The 17,569-nt window shown below is 42.1% G+C and overlaps 1 protein-coding gene across 1 annotated transcript in view; it reads left to right on the top strand.

Annotated features, from left to right (window-relative positions):
• Positions 1-407: 407 nt before the first annotated feature.
• Positions 408-17,569, top strand: part of MTUS2 (microtubule associated scaffold protein 2) — a 292,374-nt gene continuing 275,212 nt past the window's right edge. Inside the window, exons 1-2 of the mRNA XM_081909297.1 lie at positions 408-715; positions 12,602-12,711. The gene's annotated coding sequence lies outside the window, so the exon portion shown is untranslated. The remainder of the gene's footprint in view (positions 716-12,601; positions 12,712-17,569) is intronic.

Genomic DNA, 17,569 nt, shown 5'->3' with positions numbered 1-17,569 from the left:
GAAGAGATAAGAGAACCATTTCAAGCCAGCTGTACTCAGCTTCTCTGAAGGTATAACCCAAACAACCATGACCCTTCTGTCTGCTTCTCTTACACAGAGAAGCTTCTAGTAGCTTCTTGGATCCTCTTGTATTAACCAGAATAGGAAAAATCTCTACACATCAGACCAATACTTTCTGCACTAAGAAATGCAAACCAACAAGGGGCCTGTTGGATTTTCTACTTCAGGTGCCAAAGTCACTGAGGTACTATGTATTTTGACTGGCGGGGGGAGGTCTGAAAAACCAATTTTTGCTCATTACCCTAGAATGCAAAATAGCTACCCTGTTGTGCTCCCTGTTGTTCAGGTGCTCCTGAAATAACAGTAGGAAAGTCTGTGGGCCTTGTTGCGAGCAACAAGGGGGGGCAGCTTAAACTTTTTTATGTGATGAGTGAATGCTACGGCTTATTGGCAACTGGTGGTTCAGTTGCTTCCAGGCCCATTTCAAAGTGCTGGTAATTCCTTTTTAAGCTCTATATGGCCTGGGCCCAAGTTACCTCAGAGACTCAGAGACCACCTCCCTCCCTCCCTTTATTGGTCACCTCTCTGTCAGATGAGGAGGTGATTGGCCATTTCACCTGCCATCCAGGGCTTTTTTCCCCAGCCAGAACTCAGTTCCTGCACCTCTCAGGTGGGCGTCATTGCCATTGCAAAAGAACAAGAGAGGCGGTCATGGGTGAGTTCCAGTAATTCTTCCCCCCCCTAAAAAAATTAGTACTGAGCTTAACCTGACAAATATTTACCTCAGTGTGGGACCCAGTAGTCTTATTCCATATTAAGTGTGTGTGTGGGACCACAGCTTTAGAGAAATAAGATCAAGCTGTGTGGGGGTAAGGAATTGTCAGTGGTGGAGAATCTGTCAATTTTGGGTTTCTCTCCATTTCTTAATTTCAGGCTGCCTCCTTACAGCACTACATTACTGTGACATTAATCCTAATACTTGCATGACGCTATTTTGTGTAATATATGTGTTTTTAAAGGAAGTTTCTGCCATATAATGTACTTTGTGCATTGTTCTCCTCAACATAATCATAATTATTATTATATACTGCCCTTATACTGCCCTTCACCCAAAGATCACACAGCAGTTCATAACATTAAGAATACAAAATTTGTATATAAATTTTGTATACATGTTGGGAATTATATTATATAACTCCTGTAATGTAATATGACAACGTTTACCGATGTAATATAAGAATGTTAACAAATAAAAAAAAATGCAAATTCAAAAAACAAAACAAAATGAGAACACAAAATACATAATAAAACAAAAACAAACCAAGAACAACCCCCCCTCTCACAAAATAATTCATTTCTATGTACCCTTTGGAACTCCCTCCCATTAGACATCAGAAAGGAAACACCTCTGTTGCCTTTCCAGCACCTTTTGGAGACTCCCCCCCCCCCAACAAGTGTTTTATGTGGAAATTTTTATCCCAGTCTGTGTTGTATTTGAAATTGTTATTATATATGCTCTCATTGCTGATGTTTTTATTGCTAAACTGTTTCGAGATGTGTTATAGGAAGCGATTCATAAATGGAAATAAATAATTCAGTTACACATTTTTTGGTTGGAAAATTGCACTGCAAATACTCAGAGAACTGTGAATTTTGAATGACAGCTGTTTTTTACTATGTATTGGTTTGGGAAGTGCAGATTAGCTGAACAAATTTCTCCCCCATCCTTGATGGTGACACCCACCCACCTTGTTAAAAAAAGAAGCCTTGCTGATCTCCATCTTTTGCTACACTTTGATGGCAAAGTACATCTGTTTTAAAATGCACTTTGATGTGATCAGTTCTCACTTTAATGATAGAATCATAGAGTTAGAAGGGACCCTGAGGATCATCTAGTCCAACGCCCTGCAATGCAGGAATATGCAGATGTCTCATACAGGGATCGAACCTGCAACCTTGGCATAATCCAATGGTTATTTTACTGGTACATTTTACCAAACTGTTGTTTGGTTTTGTGCCGTTTTTAATCTTACGATTGGATTTCTAAGTATTTTCACGGCGCCTTTTGAATGTTCTTCCTTTGTGAGTCGCCTTGAGGATTTCAGCGGAAAGGCCACAGCTACATCTGGCAAACAAATAAAGGAGGACGACACGTGCTTCCGAATTATGCAGGATGCCTCATCAGGCAGAATTATTTAGCAGGATCACTAATCACATTTGCCCCGCAAAATGTGTAAATTATTCAGAGACATTATTCCACCGCTGCTTCATAAACATTTTATAGCTCCACCTCAGGCCTTTGCCTTCACATTTGCATAGATTCCAATGGAGAAAATTGGAATTGTGGGCCACCAAGCCATTAGCAGCTAGATTGTAAAATATGTTCTCTGGGATTTCTGACTGGCCATTCTCCTATATGCTTTTAATAACTCTGCTGGGGTGGTGAAAGCAGGGCCAGATGTGTTCTTGGGGGTGGAAATGAGCTAATGTACGATGTGATGTAACTCTCGTTCCTTCCCGAATTGAGATTCTTCTGGAAAAAAGAAAAAAGGAATTGCGAGCCGCATTTAGATGAACCGTTTTTCGTAAACATCCCCAGATTCTGCATGGAACACAAAGGACATGAATCACATCACAGCAGGCGCTCTAGCTGGGGAAGTGGCCCTTAGGAAGATTGCTTCCGTAACTCAGGCTTCATAATGAATGAGAACGGCTCTTAGAGGATCTGTAGGAAACTGATAGTGGCTTATTTAGCTCTGGTCTCACTGAAAAGGAGAAAAAATGTGGAGTGGAGGGGCGGAGCATTCCCTCGGCTTAAAAGAAGAAGAAAAAAGTGTGATTCTTCAAGCCACATTTGGATCCTGTTCTTGTTTTCATACCCCTTCCCGTACACCCCAAATTCCCTGTACAGCAAGGGTGACAGGGTTTTTAGGGAAAAAAAGGTTTACAGTGTTTGCATAAGAGCAGAGAAAGCAGTATATGGATGCTTTGGGAACCAGAAGTGAAAAGCAGAGCTTGAAAATAAAAGAGAAAAAGAACGCAGCATCACAATCCCAGCAAACTGATTCACTTCAGAGATCACATGGAAGATTTTGTGTAATTATGTTCAGAAATTGTCTGGAGCTACAGATGCCCAAGGCCTTTGGAGTAAGAAAAACAGCAACACGTCCATAAATAAGCAGCGTTTGCAGGAACTACTTAATTTTTTTACCTTACAGGGTAGCTACAACAATAGTGCCACATTTTTTGTACCTTCACAGACCCAGGAACTAGTTATGGTAAGAGGCCAAGTCCAATGTGCAATTTCAAAAGCAGCTGGGGTGCCAACTTGAATAAAATACGGGGGGGGGGGCAGGTAAGCCCTGCCCTGCATAAACGATCACAAGATGCGGCACAAACACACCATTTGAATGTCAATGCCCATCAACTCAGGGGCTGGCTCCCTCAAATATTTTTATGGGGGTGGGGAGCTGAAGGGACCTCGGTCCCTAGGAGTTGGCTCCTATTTACCCTACAAAGGGGGTTTTTAGCCTATGGTAGGGATACCAAATTAACCATACAGAAGTTTGAGCAACACCTACCTATATTTGCACATACAGTGGTACCTCGAGTTACAGACGCTTCAGGTTACAGACGCTTCAGGTTACAGACTCCGCCAAAAATAGTACCTCGGGTTAAGAACTTTGCTTCAGGATGAGAACAGAAATTGTGCGGCGGCAGCGGGAGGCCCCATTAGCTAAAGTGGTACCTCAGGTTAAGAACGGACCTCCAGAACAAATTAAGTTCTTAACCCGAGGTACCACTCTAGTTCATTCTTCTTCCAGGTTTCCAGGGCTTTTTTTTCCAGCTGGAACTCACCAGAACAGTTCTGGCATTGCCTTTATAAGAGAACAAGGGAGGCGTTCATGGTGAGTTCCAGCACCTCTTTTTTCTAGAAAAGTAGCACTGCAGGTTTCTCTCTTGCTGGGATTGTGAGAATGGAAACAGAGAAGATCAGGAAACAAAGGGTAATGCTTACAGCAGGCAGGAAATAATGACCTTGGGAAAAGAACAAGGTAAGAGCAGAACAGCACTGAAACACCATCCCTTCATTCACTGGAAGGCCTGCTCTAATTTCTGAGATATTACATTCTCTAATCACTTTCTTGTAAGATCTTGAAAGCTGGAGTTTGTGCTTAACAAAAGTGACAGTGTTTAGGATTCTGCACTTTCTGGTGGAATCTGTGCAATCCTCATTACGCAGCGTTACATCAGAGAAGCAGAGACTGAGGCTGTCAATTGGCTCAGAATTGTTTGTGCGCGTGCATATTTGTAATTTTATTTTTTATTATTATTCCATCTCTTCCAATGAGCTTAAGATGGCACACATGGTTCTCCTCTGCTTTTTATCGACATGAGGTAAGTTAAGCTGAGAATCGGTGACGGGTCCAAGGTTACACAATGAGCTTCATGGCTGAGTGGAGATTCGGACCCTGGTCTCCTGAGTTTTAGTTTGATACTCTTAACAACTATTCCGCACTGGCATATGAGCCGGGTTTTTGTTTTAATCAGTACGGTTGCCATATTTTCAGAAGCAAAAAAGAGGACACATTTGCCAACTTCTACTTTTAACTATGTATCACTATGACAACTCTACCCATAAGAAAAGAGGACATGTCCTGGAAAAAGAGGATATATGGCAATCTACTGGAGAACCTTGAGTTAGGATGCTTCCAGGCGGTTGTAGTTTTGGATTAATACTCCTTAAACAATATAGAATCATGGAATCTTAAGACTGTAGAGTTGGAAGGTACCACGAGGGTCATCTAGTTCTACCTCCTGCAATGCAGAATTTTTTTGTCCAACATGGGTCTCGAACCCACAAACCCAATCTTATGCTCTACAACAAGCAAGCATTTTGCAGTATCCAGATGATGTCATTGGCATCAAAATGCCAACTCGTATACCCACTTAACCTAGGTCAACACTTTTTGGGGTAGGGGGCAGAGAAATCCAGAAAGGTTAAAACAAAAAATCCCTGTTTCCCATGCCCTGTTCGCAGCATTTGACTTGAACCATTTGCAGTATTAACCCCCATTTGCAAGTGCCCTCATTAGAACTCTTCTCTGGGAGATAGAAGCAGCCTGGCCCCCTCTTTTCTGTTCCCTTTCCCTATTGCAAAAACAGCTCCTCCTGACCAAAGCTGTACAAATTCCCTTGATCCTGTGCAGTTCTCCCATGTAGAGCAGACAGTAGGGAGGATCCAGCTTTGCATCAGCATATTTCCTTCCCACCCTTTGTGCCACAGTTCTAGCAGTTCAGCTTTTCACATTCTTCATCACCTTTGATGAAGTGTCTTCCATTTCCCTCTGATTTTCTGTTACAAACTTCCAGATTTAATCCCTTGCGCCTAAACTTCCTTTGATGATGCTACTTCTTTGATTCAGCGGGATGCATTGTTCTTTCTGACCGTCAACAATGCAACACCCAAAAATTCATTTTGAAAAGGTGCCAAGTGAGTTTCTGAGAAGTTACTCGACAAACAAACTTTCGGATAAAATAAGACACATTGACTGCTATTTCTCTCTTCCTTCCGAAGACATTTCACAACCCATTCCGTGGGATTCCTACATTTTCCTCCACTCCCATCCAGTACTCCAGGAATATCTTATCTCTGGTCCACATCCCTTATAGAACTTGGGCTTGTTTGGATAACGGCTTTGCATTTTTATGCTGTGTGACGTATGGTATGTACCAGAAGCTGAAAAGGGCTACCTGCTGTTCTGCATGTTACGTGCATGCTGTGCTGGAGGAAAAAGAATATAGGAAGTCCTTCCTCCTGGCTCAGGGCATCAGAACACTGCTGGATTCCTCCCCAGTATTTCTCCAGGCCTGACCACTCTGCCTGCTTGCACATACAGTAACACATGCACAGTGGTGGACAGCACGTATCCCCTGAAGTACAAGCACAGGATGTGTTGACCTAGCCAAGGCAATGTTTGTTATGTAAACAGGGGGTGGGGAGAGAAAGAGAACAGTGGTGTCGATTATGACTGCATATTAACAGGCGTCCATGACATTATGCTTTCCAGAATCTGCCTGCCAGAGGTTAATGCCCTTGCAAGGTTTTTGGACACCTCTAGATCTTAGCACTTTTCCTGGAGAACACATTCCTGATCTAAGGCTTGATTTGGGGGCAGAGTTGTAAGGTGGTGAGGGTTGCTGCCAACCAACTAGCATTTCCTTGGCCCAACATTAAGATCATGTCCAACCAGGATTAGATCTCAAAAGTCCTATTTTGCCAAGCTTTGTCCACGATCCACCATATTCTGCCTGTTCATTCAACCATAAAATGCAAGATTTTTGTCCTAGCTGCTCTGGCCCTTATTCTCCAGCTCTTTTTCATTATTTTGTGCATAGACCATCCTAGAACAAAGTTCTTCTGGCAGCTTACAAAATAGCAATAAAATGGTAACAATAAAAAATAATGCATTCTGGAATGCAAGGGGAGGAGAATAGTAAAACGGAGTTAAAAGCTTTGCCAATTTGCTACCAAGCCAAGTTTAAAGTTGTTTTTTAAATTACTAGTTTACAAAGCCCGAAACAACTTGGAACCAGATTAGCATAAGAGGTTTTTCCGATGGTCACATAACAGGAAGTGACATCACAGGAAGAAGTGGACCTAAAAACTTCTCATAGGTTCATGGATTTCCATGTGGCCATTCTCAGGTGCTGTAGTGTCCAATGGGAATTTCTTTTAAAGAGGAATTTAAACGTTTTAAATAAGTAGAAGTTAAAACAAATTATTGTAAAAGCCTGGGGAAATTTACCCGTTGCTGTAAAGAAAACAACATGGGCTCCATACGGGCCTCTCCAAGGAGGGTTATTCCATTACTGGAGGCAGGGGGCAGTATGGGAAAGTATTAACTCATGTCCAGTAACATCTGCCACACATTTCCTGGCAGGGACACCAAGAGAAAGGTCTCCCAAGTAGAGCTCAGTGTCTGAGGAGGTACAGATGGAAAGAGGTGATTCTTCAGCCCTTTCTTGTTAGGAGAAAGGGCTAACAAATCCCACTTTCCAAGAAATCCAGGAATTGCAGCTCTGCCAGATATGCTTTAAATGTATAGTACAGAGGCGACATATGACTGCCCCAAACCTTTTGCAGGCACAGTTTTGAAAATAGGATCGCGTCTAACTGCTCTCAGTATCATCATGGGCACAATAAAAAGAAAGTCTGGGGGAGCTATCAGATATGTCACATTTTTACATGGCTAGATCAGGAAAGCACTTGGAAGCCACTTAGAGGTATTAGCCAAATGGGTACCACTCAACCTCACTATTGGCTTCCCCAGCTCTGCCTTTCATCACCCTTTTGTTGTCATGCTGCTAAACCCAGAGCCTTCCATGGACCAGAGTCCCCTTTGCCCAAAGGCACAAAGTGTTATCTTCAGTTGTCAAATATATATTCCAAGTATGTTCACCCTCTCTTACGTCTAGGTCTCCCAGATGCTGATAGACTGCAAGTCCCATCATCCCCAAAGAGCTTGGCCAATGGCCAGGGATAATAGTGGTACCTCAAGTTAAGAACTTAATTTGTTCTGGAGGTCTGTTCTTAATCTGAAACTTTTCTTAACCTGAGGTACCACTTTAGCTAATGGTGTCTCTCACTGCCGCTGCGCCGCTGCCATGCGATTTCTGTTCTCATCCTGAACCAAAGTTCTTAACCCGAGGTACTATTTCTTGGTTAATGGAATCTGTAACCTGAAGCGTCTGTAACCCAAGGTACCACTAGTCCAAAAACATCTGGGGGTTACGTTGATACAGAGACAAGAGAAAGCTGGTAAACCTTTGGACCAGAAAGATGATGAAATACAAGATGCACTGTCAATACTTTATAGGCCATCTTCAAACGTATATGACATAAATACATTTACTATGGTCATTATGTGCATATTGTCTACTTCTGTGCTTTGTGGAAACATTTCACAGACAGTAGCTCTTCATAGCTTTTTGGCCCACTCTTTGCATTTTCTCTCTCTCTTTGTATTATGAACATAACACTTCTGCATGTGACAACGTGCTGCAGTCAATCTGTCCATCTTTCAAGGTGCCATAAAATCATTTTTTATCTGGACAATAGTATCTTGCTGTTAAGCGCCATCTTTTGAAAACCCAATGTAAGTGCAACTTGGTTACTTTTCAAAATCTCAATGCCTATTTTTGTCTCTGCTAATAAAAAGAAAATGATGGAAACAAAGATTAAGGCTTTTGTTTTCTCTTAATGTGGTTGATTCATCTTTGCTTCTGAAATGCTTTTCATACTGCTAGCAAACAATGCACTCTGATAAGAATTCCTTCTAAAAAAAAATAGGGACGGCCAACTATATTAATTTCACATTTAATAGTTTGCAAACCTAGATTCGTTCAGTGCTTAGCCTTACTACTGTGTTTGTTAAAGCTCCTTTGCTTTTGAAGAAGCTAACACTTCTCTCCAGCCTGAATGTGCTCAGTCCCTGATGTATGTCTGGTTGGAGGTACCAGAATCCACAACACATGGCACAACAGTGCAGTCTGGTTTATAGGACTAACCGGTGGGGCATACAACTTCCATCATCCCTGCAACATTGCTAGTGATCAGGGATGATGGGAGTTGTAATCCCAACAACATCTGGATGGCAGCTAATTGGCTGCTCCTGCTTTTGAGATATGTGCAGATTAATGCCCTTTAAATAACCAACCCACATCTCTGTTCCCATTTACAATTGAATTTTATTCAGCTTCAGTATATTTTCATATGGTGTGGGGAATCCATAGGCTGTTTACCACATGAAGAGGCATGACTCATTTTCAGGAACGTGAAGCAATTTTCATTTAAAATTTCATTAGGAAAACCCAATTAAATATGTCTAGATGCTGTTATCCTGTAAAAAAAATTAATATTCAGAATACAGACTAGCTCCTTTTCTGAATATGACTAATGCCAATTAAGTAGATGAAGTGGGGGCAATCATGCCATTACATCTGAACAAGAAAGCCTTGAGGGCTGACATATCAACAATCACTTCTCATGAACGGAGCAGGTGTCACTAATTGTGAACCCCATATATGGCTAATATAACCTATCAAAAATGGTTGCTTTTTTGTTGTTTATTGCTTGGAGACTTCTATAAACCTCCAGGGGGCGCCTGACAGATAGCTAGCTCCAAGCAATTTTGCAGGGTCTCCTGTTTCATTCGGAGACTGCTCAAGACATTTTGATGCTTGAGGCAGAAGATTCAAATAGTACTCCCTCAAATGGTGGTTATCATAATCACCATCAAAATAACTGACAATCTGATGTCCTTTAATGGTACCCAGCATTTAGCACCTGAGGTAGGATACCTCCAGTTGCCTAATTCAGTAGAGTTAGCCCTCCTTGCATTGGCTTGTTTATACATCCAAAGAGCAAGAGTGAAAAGGGTGAAAATAGTTATTATATGGGAGGTTTATGACTGGATCTTCCCATGTAATTTTCTTCCTCTAAAAACAGCCGAATGCATTCAGGAATGGGTATCTAACCCTTTCTACATACAGCATGCAGGCCATCTCTGAGCCCTGTAAAAAGGTAAAGGGTAAAGGTACCCCTGCCCGTACGGGCCAGTCTTGCCAGACTCTGGGGTTGTGCGCCCATCTCACTCAAGAGGCCAGGGGCCAGCGCTGTCCGGAGACACTTCCGGGTCACGTGGCCAGCGTGACATCGCTGCTCTGGCGAGCCAGAGCTGCACACGGAAACGCCGTTTACCTTCCCGCTAGAAAGCGGTCCCTATTTATCTGCTTGCACCCGAGAGTGCTTTCGAACTGCTAGGTTGGCAGGCGCTGGGACTGAGCAACGGGAGCGCACCCCGCCGCAGGGATTCGAACCGCCAACCTTTCGATCGGCAAGCCCTAGGCGCTGAGGCTTTTACCCACAGCGCCACCCGCGTCCCCTCTGAGCCCTGTAGGTGCATTTAAATGAATAAAATTGTATGGCAGCAGGAATGGAGATCTGAGCCCTCCAGGTGTGGCTGGGTTCCAACTCCCATCAGCCCCTGCCAGCTTGGTCAATGGTCATGGGTGATGAGAGCTGTAGGCCCACATCATCAGGAGGTCCACAGGTTCCCAGCCCATGTTGGGGAGATCAAACGGCAGGTGTCTTTATTGACTTCCAATAAAGTCAGCATTTTTGGGCTACTGGCTGTTTTCAAGGGCTTCCCTAATGATCTTTTTTGTACTTTAGCAAACCTTGGGGGTTTCCCTGAACCTGCTGATAGTACTTATTTCTGGGTGGATGGTGCTGTTTGGCTACATAATTGAAGGCACTCACCACTGAACATCAGAAATAAAGGTAGTGTCGGTCTTAAGCATCTACATATACTTTTTCTCTCCAAAACTCCTACTCATGAGGCTGATTCTGGCAAAATTACACAGAGACATACTTCAACTCCTGTGTAAAATCCCTATATGTATTTTTATTCTCTTGCAGGATCACCTTCAGAATGAACGTGTTTCCAAAGAAAAAGTAGCTGTGTTTCTTCTTGCAGCAAGAACAGATTCTTGTGGCACCTTAAAGACCAACAAAATTGCTTTAGCATGATATTTATGCCACAATAGGTTTATAGGTCTTTAAACTGTCATGGCTCTCTGTCTCGAGCAGTACACTGGATGAAGCCCAGTTTCTCTATAATCTAATGGTAGAACCCCACCACAACCAACAGCAAAAAAGCTCCACCAGGCACTATTAGCATACCAAATATCTTTGATTCTTTTCCTGGGCGCCCCAAGCTAGCTTTTGCCTTTTCTGCTGATTCTGCAGCAAAGCAGGAGATGTACAAAATAATGGCTTGATGGTAGCATCATTGGCAGTGGAAGGGGCTAGCACTCCAACATCAGCAAAAGATTGTTGCTGAGGACCATCCAAACCTCCGATAGGGATCCAAGGAAGGAGAGTACCAGGGGCAGCCAGCCAAACTGACAGAGTGGCAGCTTATCAAATGCTGGCAAAAGACATGGGAAATTAGTCATGGATGTTGAGCTGGAAGCCCCTGCTGTGCTGAAGCAGACCAAAAAAAAGCACATGGCTGTCCTGGCCTCCTCCTGCATCTCATTTTGACTCCTTCCCTGGAAATGCTAACGACAGGCTTATTACTCATTATTATATAGAGTGTCAGTAAATGGCCTTTTCTTTTCTGTTTAGCTTTTTAAAAAAGGGAAAAAACGAGCCATAATATAAAGCAATACAAGTGCAAAATGGTTTCAAATAAGCGTGTACAACAATGTCTTATAAATAGTAAGGTAGCAAATGGCTTTTTCAAGTATGAAATGTGACACTTGTTATATGAATAATATTTCCAAAATGTTGTCTAAAAGATTTTTTAAAATGATTTATTGTGGGGTTCTTTTTATTTATTACAAAACAAAATATGTTTACAGAATTCACTGTTTTGTTCTGTGGTTGTTGCAAACTCACTAGGATAAAGCAGTATCACACATATAAAGGAGTGGCGAAATTTGTCAATTTCTCCTAATATGCACATTTTGTATGCAATATGCACTTTTTGCAAGCCATTTCCTCTAATACAATGCACATCTGTATGTTATTTTCACCTGTATATGTGCTTTTATGCACACTGCACATAGCATTTGCATTTCTTTATATATTACATGGCTGAAGAACTGCATTGCAACATTCAGAGGTGGGTAATTTTCAAATGATGGCTGCCTTTTGGTTCACATATGGTTCAGAAAGTGCAAATTTGCCTTTATTGTGAACCAAATCAAATTGATCACCATTCCTACCTGTTTAGTAACATAACAACCGTAATAAAATTAACTAACATCAGAAATAGCAGCATAGAAAAGTCACTGGGGGAATATTTCAGCCTCGGAGGACGCTGCAGCTACCCTTCAGGAGGCCATCCTTGAACAAAGGAACTTCAGGGGCAGACTGCAATGTGAAAACCATTTAATACATTAAATGGTTCAGTGCTACATTTGCTAATTGGCTTACCAATGCTAGGATGTATGTGTTGTCAACTCCTGTTTCTTTTGAATGGCCACTGCTAATAAGGTAATTATAATGGTCGGTGTTTTCTGAATATTCTTTCCTTCTTCCCTCAGTGTTACAATCTTCCTCCTCCAAACTTCATATATATATAGTGTTGGGGTGTGTGTGCATGTATGTATGTATGTGTGTGCATGTACATGTACTTGCAGCTCACGATAAGACTTCATGCATCTGATGGACTGTAGTATACGAAAGCTTACATCATAAATTTGTTAGTCTGTAAATGTGCCACAGGGCTCTGTTGTTTTTGCTGCAAGAGACTAACACTGATAACAACACAAACAACGTAACAGGCTGGACTTTTATTTCTCATAATATGTTTTATTTATATGTTACGTTGGTCTATAGAACCATATATTTTGATATATATGTTGAATTACATTTAAAAAGAATTTTATAGTTACATACAGCCTGTTACGTTGCTTGTGTTGCTATCAGTTTTGTATTTACGTGACAAAGGGTTTGGTTGTGTTTTGCAAGAGACAAACACAGCTACCTTTCTGGAAATTGACCTATTCTTACATCTTCTAACAGCAGCCTGATCAAGAGCAGAAATCAAGAGCTGAAGGTTTTCACAGCATGATGACAAGCATTATTACCTGCAGATCAAGTAGCTCTTTTGAGGCATGAAACCCAGATCCTAAAAGGTGGGTAACTCTATTTTCTTAATAATGAAACAAAGAAAAGATAGCTTATTTTGTGGTGTGGTGGGAGTGCAAAGGAGATCATGGGTGATCCTACTAACCTTCTGACTGGCTTCTACATAGTACAGCATATGATAAGCAAACTCAGTTCCCCTTGTTTGATACACTAATAGCAACTTTTCACCTGTAGTCTACTGGAATTCACAAGGGGTCTTGATTCAGATCAGGACCATAGTAAGGACAAATTAAATCCCCTTTCCCCTCACATTGTGGTCCTGATCTGGATTTGCTTTAGAAAACCGAACTCGAGCACACACAGCAAGCTACAAATTTTAATGTAAAAATCCAGGTGAAAATGGAAGGTTATATTCCAAGATACACACCTTGCCTCTAAAACTTCTCATGTTGAAATAGGAAATATAACTAGTTTAGATACCTGAGCTCTGGTGTGGAATTTAACTTAACCCTGGTAAAGAAAATTTATTCAGATTTGATTTGTAGATTTTTTTTTTGCAGGGGGTTGTGATTATTCCAGATCTATTGCTTGTTGAATAATGTTTAGTTTTTAGTGTTCTTCTAAGCGGCAATTTTTTTTTTAAAAAAGCTAAAATCAAATAAAATTCCACATACTAACTTTATCACCTAAAAATGTCATCGAAATTGCTCAGCATGCCCCTTCTACTGGCAGCCCATCTCTGAACCAGGAGAGAGCCCTTTGTTGGCCAGATGGCATTAATTTTAATGTGGTTTCCCATCCATGTCCTGTATAAATTGAGATGACAAGATTAAATTAAGAAGTCTGCTCTGGCATTGGCACGTTTGCTAACAGTGGTAGAGAAAGCCCTCCTCTGCTAATAAATCATGTGGATTCTAAGGAGAAATTTCAGCACATATTTTAGTAACTTCATCAGTGCTGCTTTTAATCGGTAGTTGAGCATTGCAGAACGAAGGTGTTCCTCCCCCCCCCTTTCGCCAAAGCTCTGCTTCCTAAACATAAGAGCTGCTGGATCAGGCCCATGACCCATGACCCATCTAGTCCAGCATCCTTATTCCACAGTAGCCAACCAGATGCAAAACCACAAGCAGGACCCAAGCACAGTAGCAACCGTTACTCAGAAGCACGACTGCCTCCGACCATTTATTCAAAGAAACAAAACAGCTCAGTCCTAGGGTCACAGCAACCCTTCCAATCAGGTCTTGCTCCAGTGAAGCAGTTGTGAGGACTGAAGGTCTCCGCCTTCCCACTGCTCTCTTAAGGCTCCTCCACTTCTTTCCCCAGTAGCCTAAGGCTCTGTCATCTTGTCTCTCTTTGCTCTGCCCTCTTCATTCCTCTCCATGTTCTGGGAGACCAAGGGGTAGGGGAGGTGGCCGCAGCAGGAGGGGGAATCTCCCTAGATTCTTCAGCAGCCTGCCTCGTTTCTATCTCCTGGCCCCACTCCTCTGCTGCTCCTGATTCTGGACTGTTCTCTGCCACAGTCTTTTAACAGTATACAGATGAGAAAAACTGGGAAGCTGAATTGGGGACAGGTGAAGTAGAGTTGTGAAGGAACACTCTACTTGGGTCTCAATTTAGTAAGGAGAGGGGAGAACTTCTGGAAAGAGAAGAATCCCAAACCAGTTCGGATGGGTGTGGTGATCCCCTGGTCTGTTATACTAATAGAGGAGTCCCAGGCATATTAGAAGTTGGGAAACTGACAGAAAGTACCACCTTATTTAAGAACCTAAGTATTAAGACTTAAGCTGTAACACCTATACAATTAGGTTTAAGGAATTGACGTCAAAAAAGAAGTTGTACGTTGATTAGAAGTCTGTAACACACACTGAATTTACCATATACAGTGGTACCTCGGGTTAAGTACTTAATTCGTTCCGGAGGTCCGTTCTTAACCTGAAACTGTTCTTAACCTGAAGCACCACTTTAGCTAATGGGGCATCCTGCTGCCGCCGTGCCGCCAGAGCACGATTTCGGTTCTCATCCTGAAGCAAAGTTCTTAACCCAAGGTACTATTTCTGGGTTAGCAGAGTGTGTAACCTAAAGCATATGTAACCTGAGGTACCACTGTATATAGTTTACTGTTTTCTCAAATAAGTCTATCTCCTGACACATCTTTTGTTTTACCAGTTTTGTTGAAAAATAAATCCTTTTTTTCTCTTTACCGGTAACTTCCCTAAGCCTCCAAGTACTGTAGTTTCTCTTCAGAAAAATTAAAATTAGCCAGTAGTTAAGAGGGGATTCACCAAACTGCATCCCTGGAAACCTAGTGGGGGGGGGCAAGATCTGCCTATGTTAATACTTTGAGTCCCCCTCCCCTATCCTAGACTCAGATGGTATATATGTGTAAATAAAACCATATATCCTAAAGACACCACAGTCTTGACCTTCATTCCAAGGAAACTGAGCTCTGGGGAAGTTCTCACTGCTTGGAGACTGGAGTGCAGGCAATAACAGCAAGCAGGAGAAGCATAGCATGGCATGATCAGGGAGCCAACAGTGAGGAGAAGCCACAACTGTCTGATCTCCTTTTGCAACTGGGTGCTTTAAATGTCTATGACTCTTCCTCTGCTTGGAATCAGGCAACCTGGCTTGGTACGCCACAGCCTGTTACTCTGGCACTCCCTTTCAAACCATTTAGGGTTTAACCAGGGCTTTTTTTTTTCATTTGGAACTCACCAGAACTCAGTTTGGCACCTCTCAGGTGTGAGCCATTGTTATTTTAAGAGAACAAGGCAGGCATTCATGTTGAGTTCTGGCACCTCTTTTTCTAGAAAAATAGCACTGTAAAACGTTTCTCAGTAGGGATGCTTGAGTATTTTGTTCAATCTGCATTTTTAAGCAAGTCAGCCTGATTTGCATTTCCTGGACTAATATGTAGATTGGAATGCAGTGATCCTTCAGTTTTACACTTCACTGAATTTTGTGATATCATTCTCAGTTCAACAAGCAAAGCAAGATGCATATTTCAGTTTAAATGTACATACAAAAAGGTCTTTTCAGATAAAACACAATGTGTATGTGATAAAAAGAAGGCACTGAATGGTGCAGAAACGGGATGGAGCAGACTTATGAATGAACGCATGCAAAGCTGACAGGAATTGAAAATAGATTGATCCTTCCATCCCTAGTTCAATGGTCACCTTTTCGACAAAGCTTTCAAAACAGCCAATAAAGCAATGCAAGAAAATTGTTTTAAAAGGTTAAAGCAGAAAGAAAAACAAGAAGCAATGAGATTAAAGTGATCCAGCCCAAAACTATTTTCGCCTGGGTTTGAAAGGACAACAAAGCAAATGCCGGTTGTATGTCCCTAGGGAGGGTACATCCCACAAGCAAGGTGCCATCACAGAAAAAGGCCCTTTTCTGATTCCCCACCTGGTTCACTTCTGAAGGCAATGGTTCCTGGAGCAGAATCTCTCATGCACATCTTAATGATGGGGCAGGTCACCATTAACCACCTCTGATCCTAAACAGATGACCTGGATAGCTCAGCTGATTAGAGCATGGTGTTGATAACGCCAAAGTTGGAGGTTCGATCCCTTTATGGGACAGCTGCATATTCCTGCATTGCAGGAGATTGGAATAATAATAATAATAATAATAATAATAATAATAATAATAATAATAATTTTTATTTATACCCCACCTTCCCCAGCCAAGGCCGGGCTTAGGGCTAACAAGCAATAATAAAAACAAGTTGAATGAATACAACTTAAAAACAAGATTAAAATACAACATTGACATATTAAAATGCAGCCTCTTCCCAGGAGGAGAAAGGAAAAAGAAAGGGGGGGGTCAAATTGGCTCCAAGCCAAAGGCCAGGCGGAACAACTCTGTCTTACAGGCCCTGCGGAAAGAAATCAGATCCTGCAGGGCCCTGGTCTCATGAGGCAGAGCGTTGCACCAGGCCGGAGCCAGTGTTGAAAAGGCCCTGGCTCTGGTTGAAGCTAATCTAATTTCCTTAGGGCCCAGGACCACTAGGGTGTTGCTATTTATGGACCTTAAGGTCCTCCGTGGGGCATACCAGGAGAGGCGGTCCCGTAGGTACGAGGGTCCTAGATGATCCTAAGGGTCCCTTCCAACTTTATGATATGATCTCTGCAATGTTACAGTAAGGTAATACAATATGTTATGACCCTGACATTGTGGCTAGCATACCCCTGCCATTGTAAGCACTGGCTTGCCCACTCAGCAAGTCTTAGGACTAGGCCATTAAGTTTCCATTTGCAAGACAGCCTTTGAAGACACTTCAATGATCTCCTGCATTCAGGATGGACTGATTAAAAGGAACAACAACACTGATTCCAGTGCATTCACCCAGAACAGTATCCACTTCTTTCATTCTACCAGGAGTAAAACCATTAGCATTTTATCTTAGCTGATGATGGAGCCTGCTGCTGCATCCCTTACTCATAGCTTGTAGTAATTATTTAATTACTCACATGAATAGTTCTATTTAGGCACTTGCAAAATTAGCAAGTATAACCAAATGCCAGCCTCATGAGTGAGCTGACATTTGTACGTAGCCACTCGTGTTGCTGTAGCAGCACTCTATGAAGGTTAGAATCCCCTGTTCCCAATGGAAGGAGCATCTTCTCTCACTCACTGATGTTGGCAGAGAGGCATTGCCCCAAATGGCCTTGTTAGCTGTCGTTACTCAGACACCCATATAATCAGGCAAACAAGTTACATGGCTCCAGCAAACCACTGCTATGATAAAAGACAGCATGGAGCGAAAAAAATGAATCTCCAAGCAATCACTTTTTAAAGCAAAACTGTTTGCTGTCACTCTCAGTTCCAGCAGCACTAATTTCAAAAGCAGCCGGGCCCATCATGCTGCTCCATTTAATAAAGTCATATGATTTCACA

The sequence above is a fragment of the Podarcis melisellensis genome (assembly GCF_964234715.1).
Source record: "Podarcis melisellensis genome assembly, chromosome: 4".
Lineage (NCBI taxonomy): Eukaryota > Metazoa > Chordata > Lepidosauria > Squamata > Lacertidae > Podarcis > Podarcis melisellensis.
Note: the sequence above shows the minus strand (reverse complement) of the source record. Positions and strands in the feature narration are given on the sequence as shown.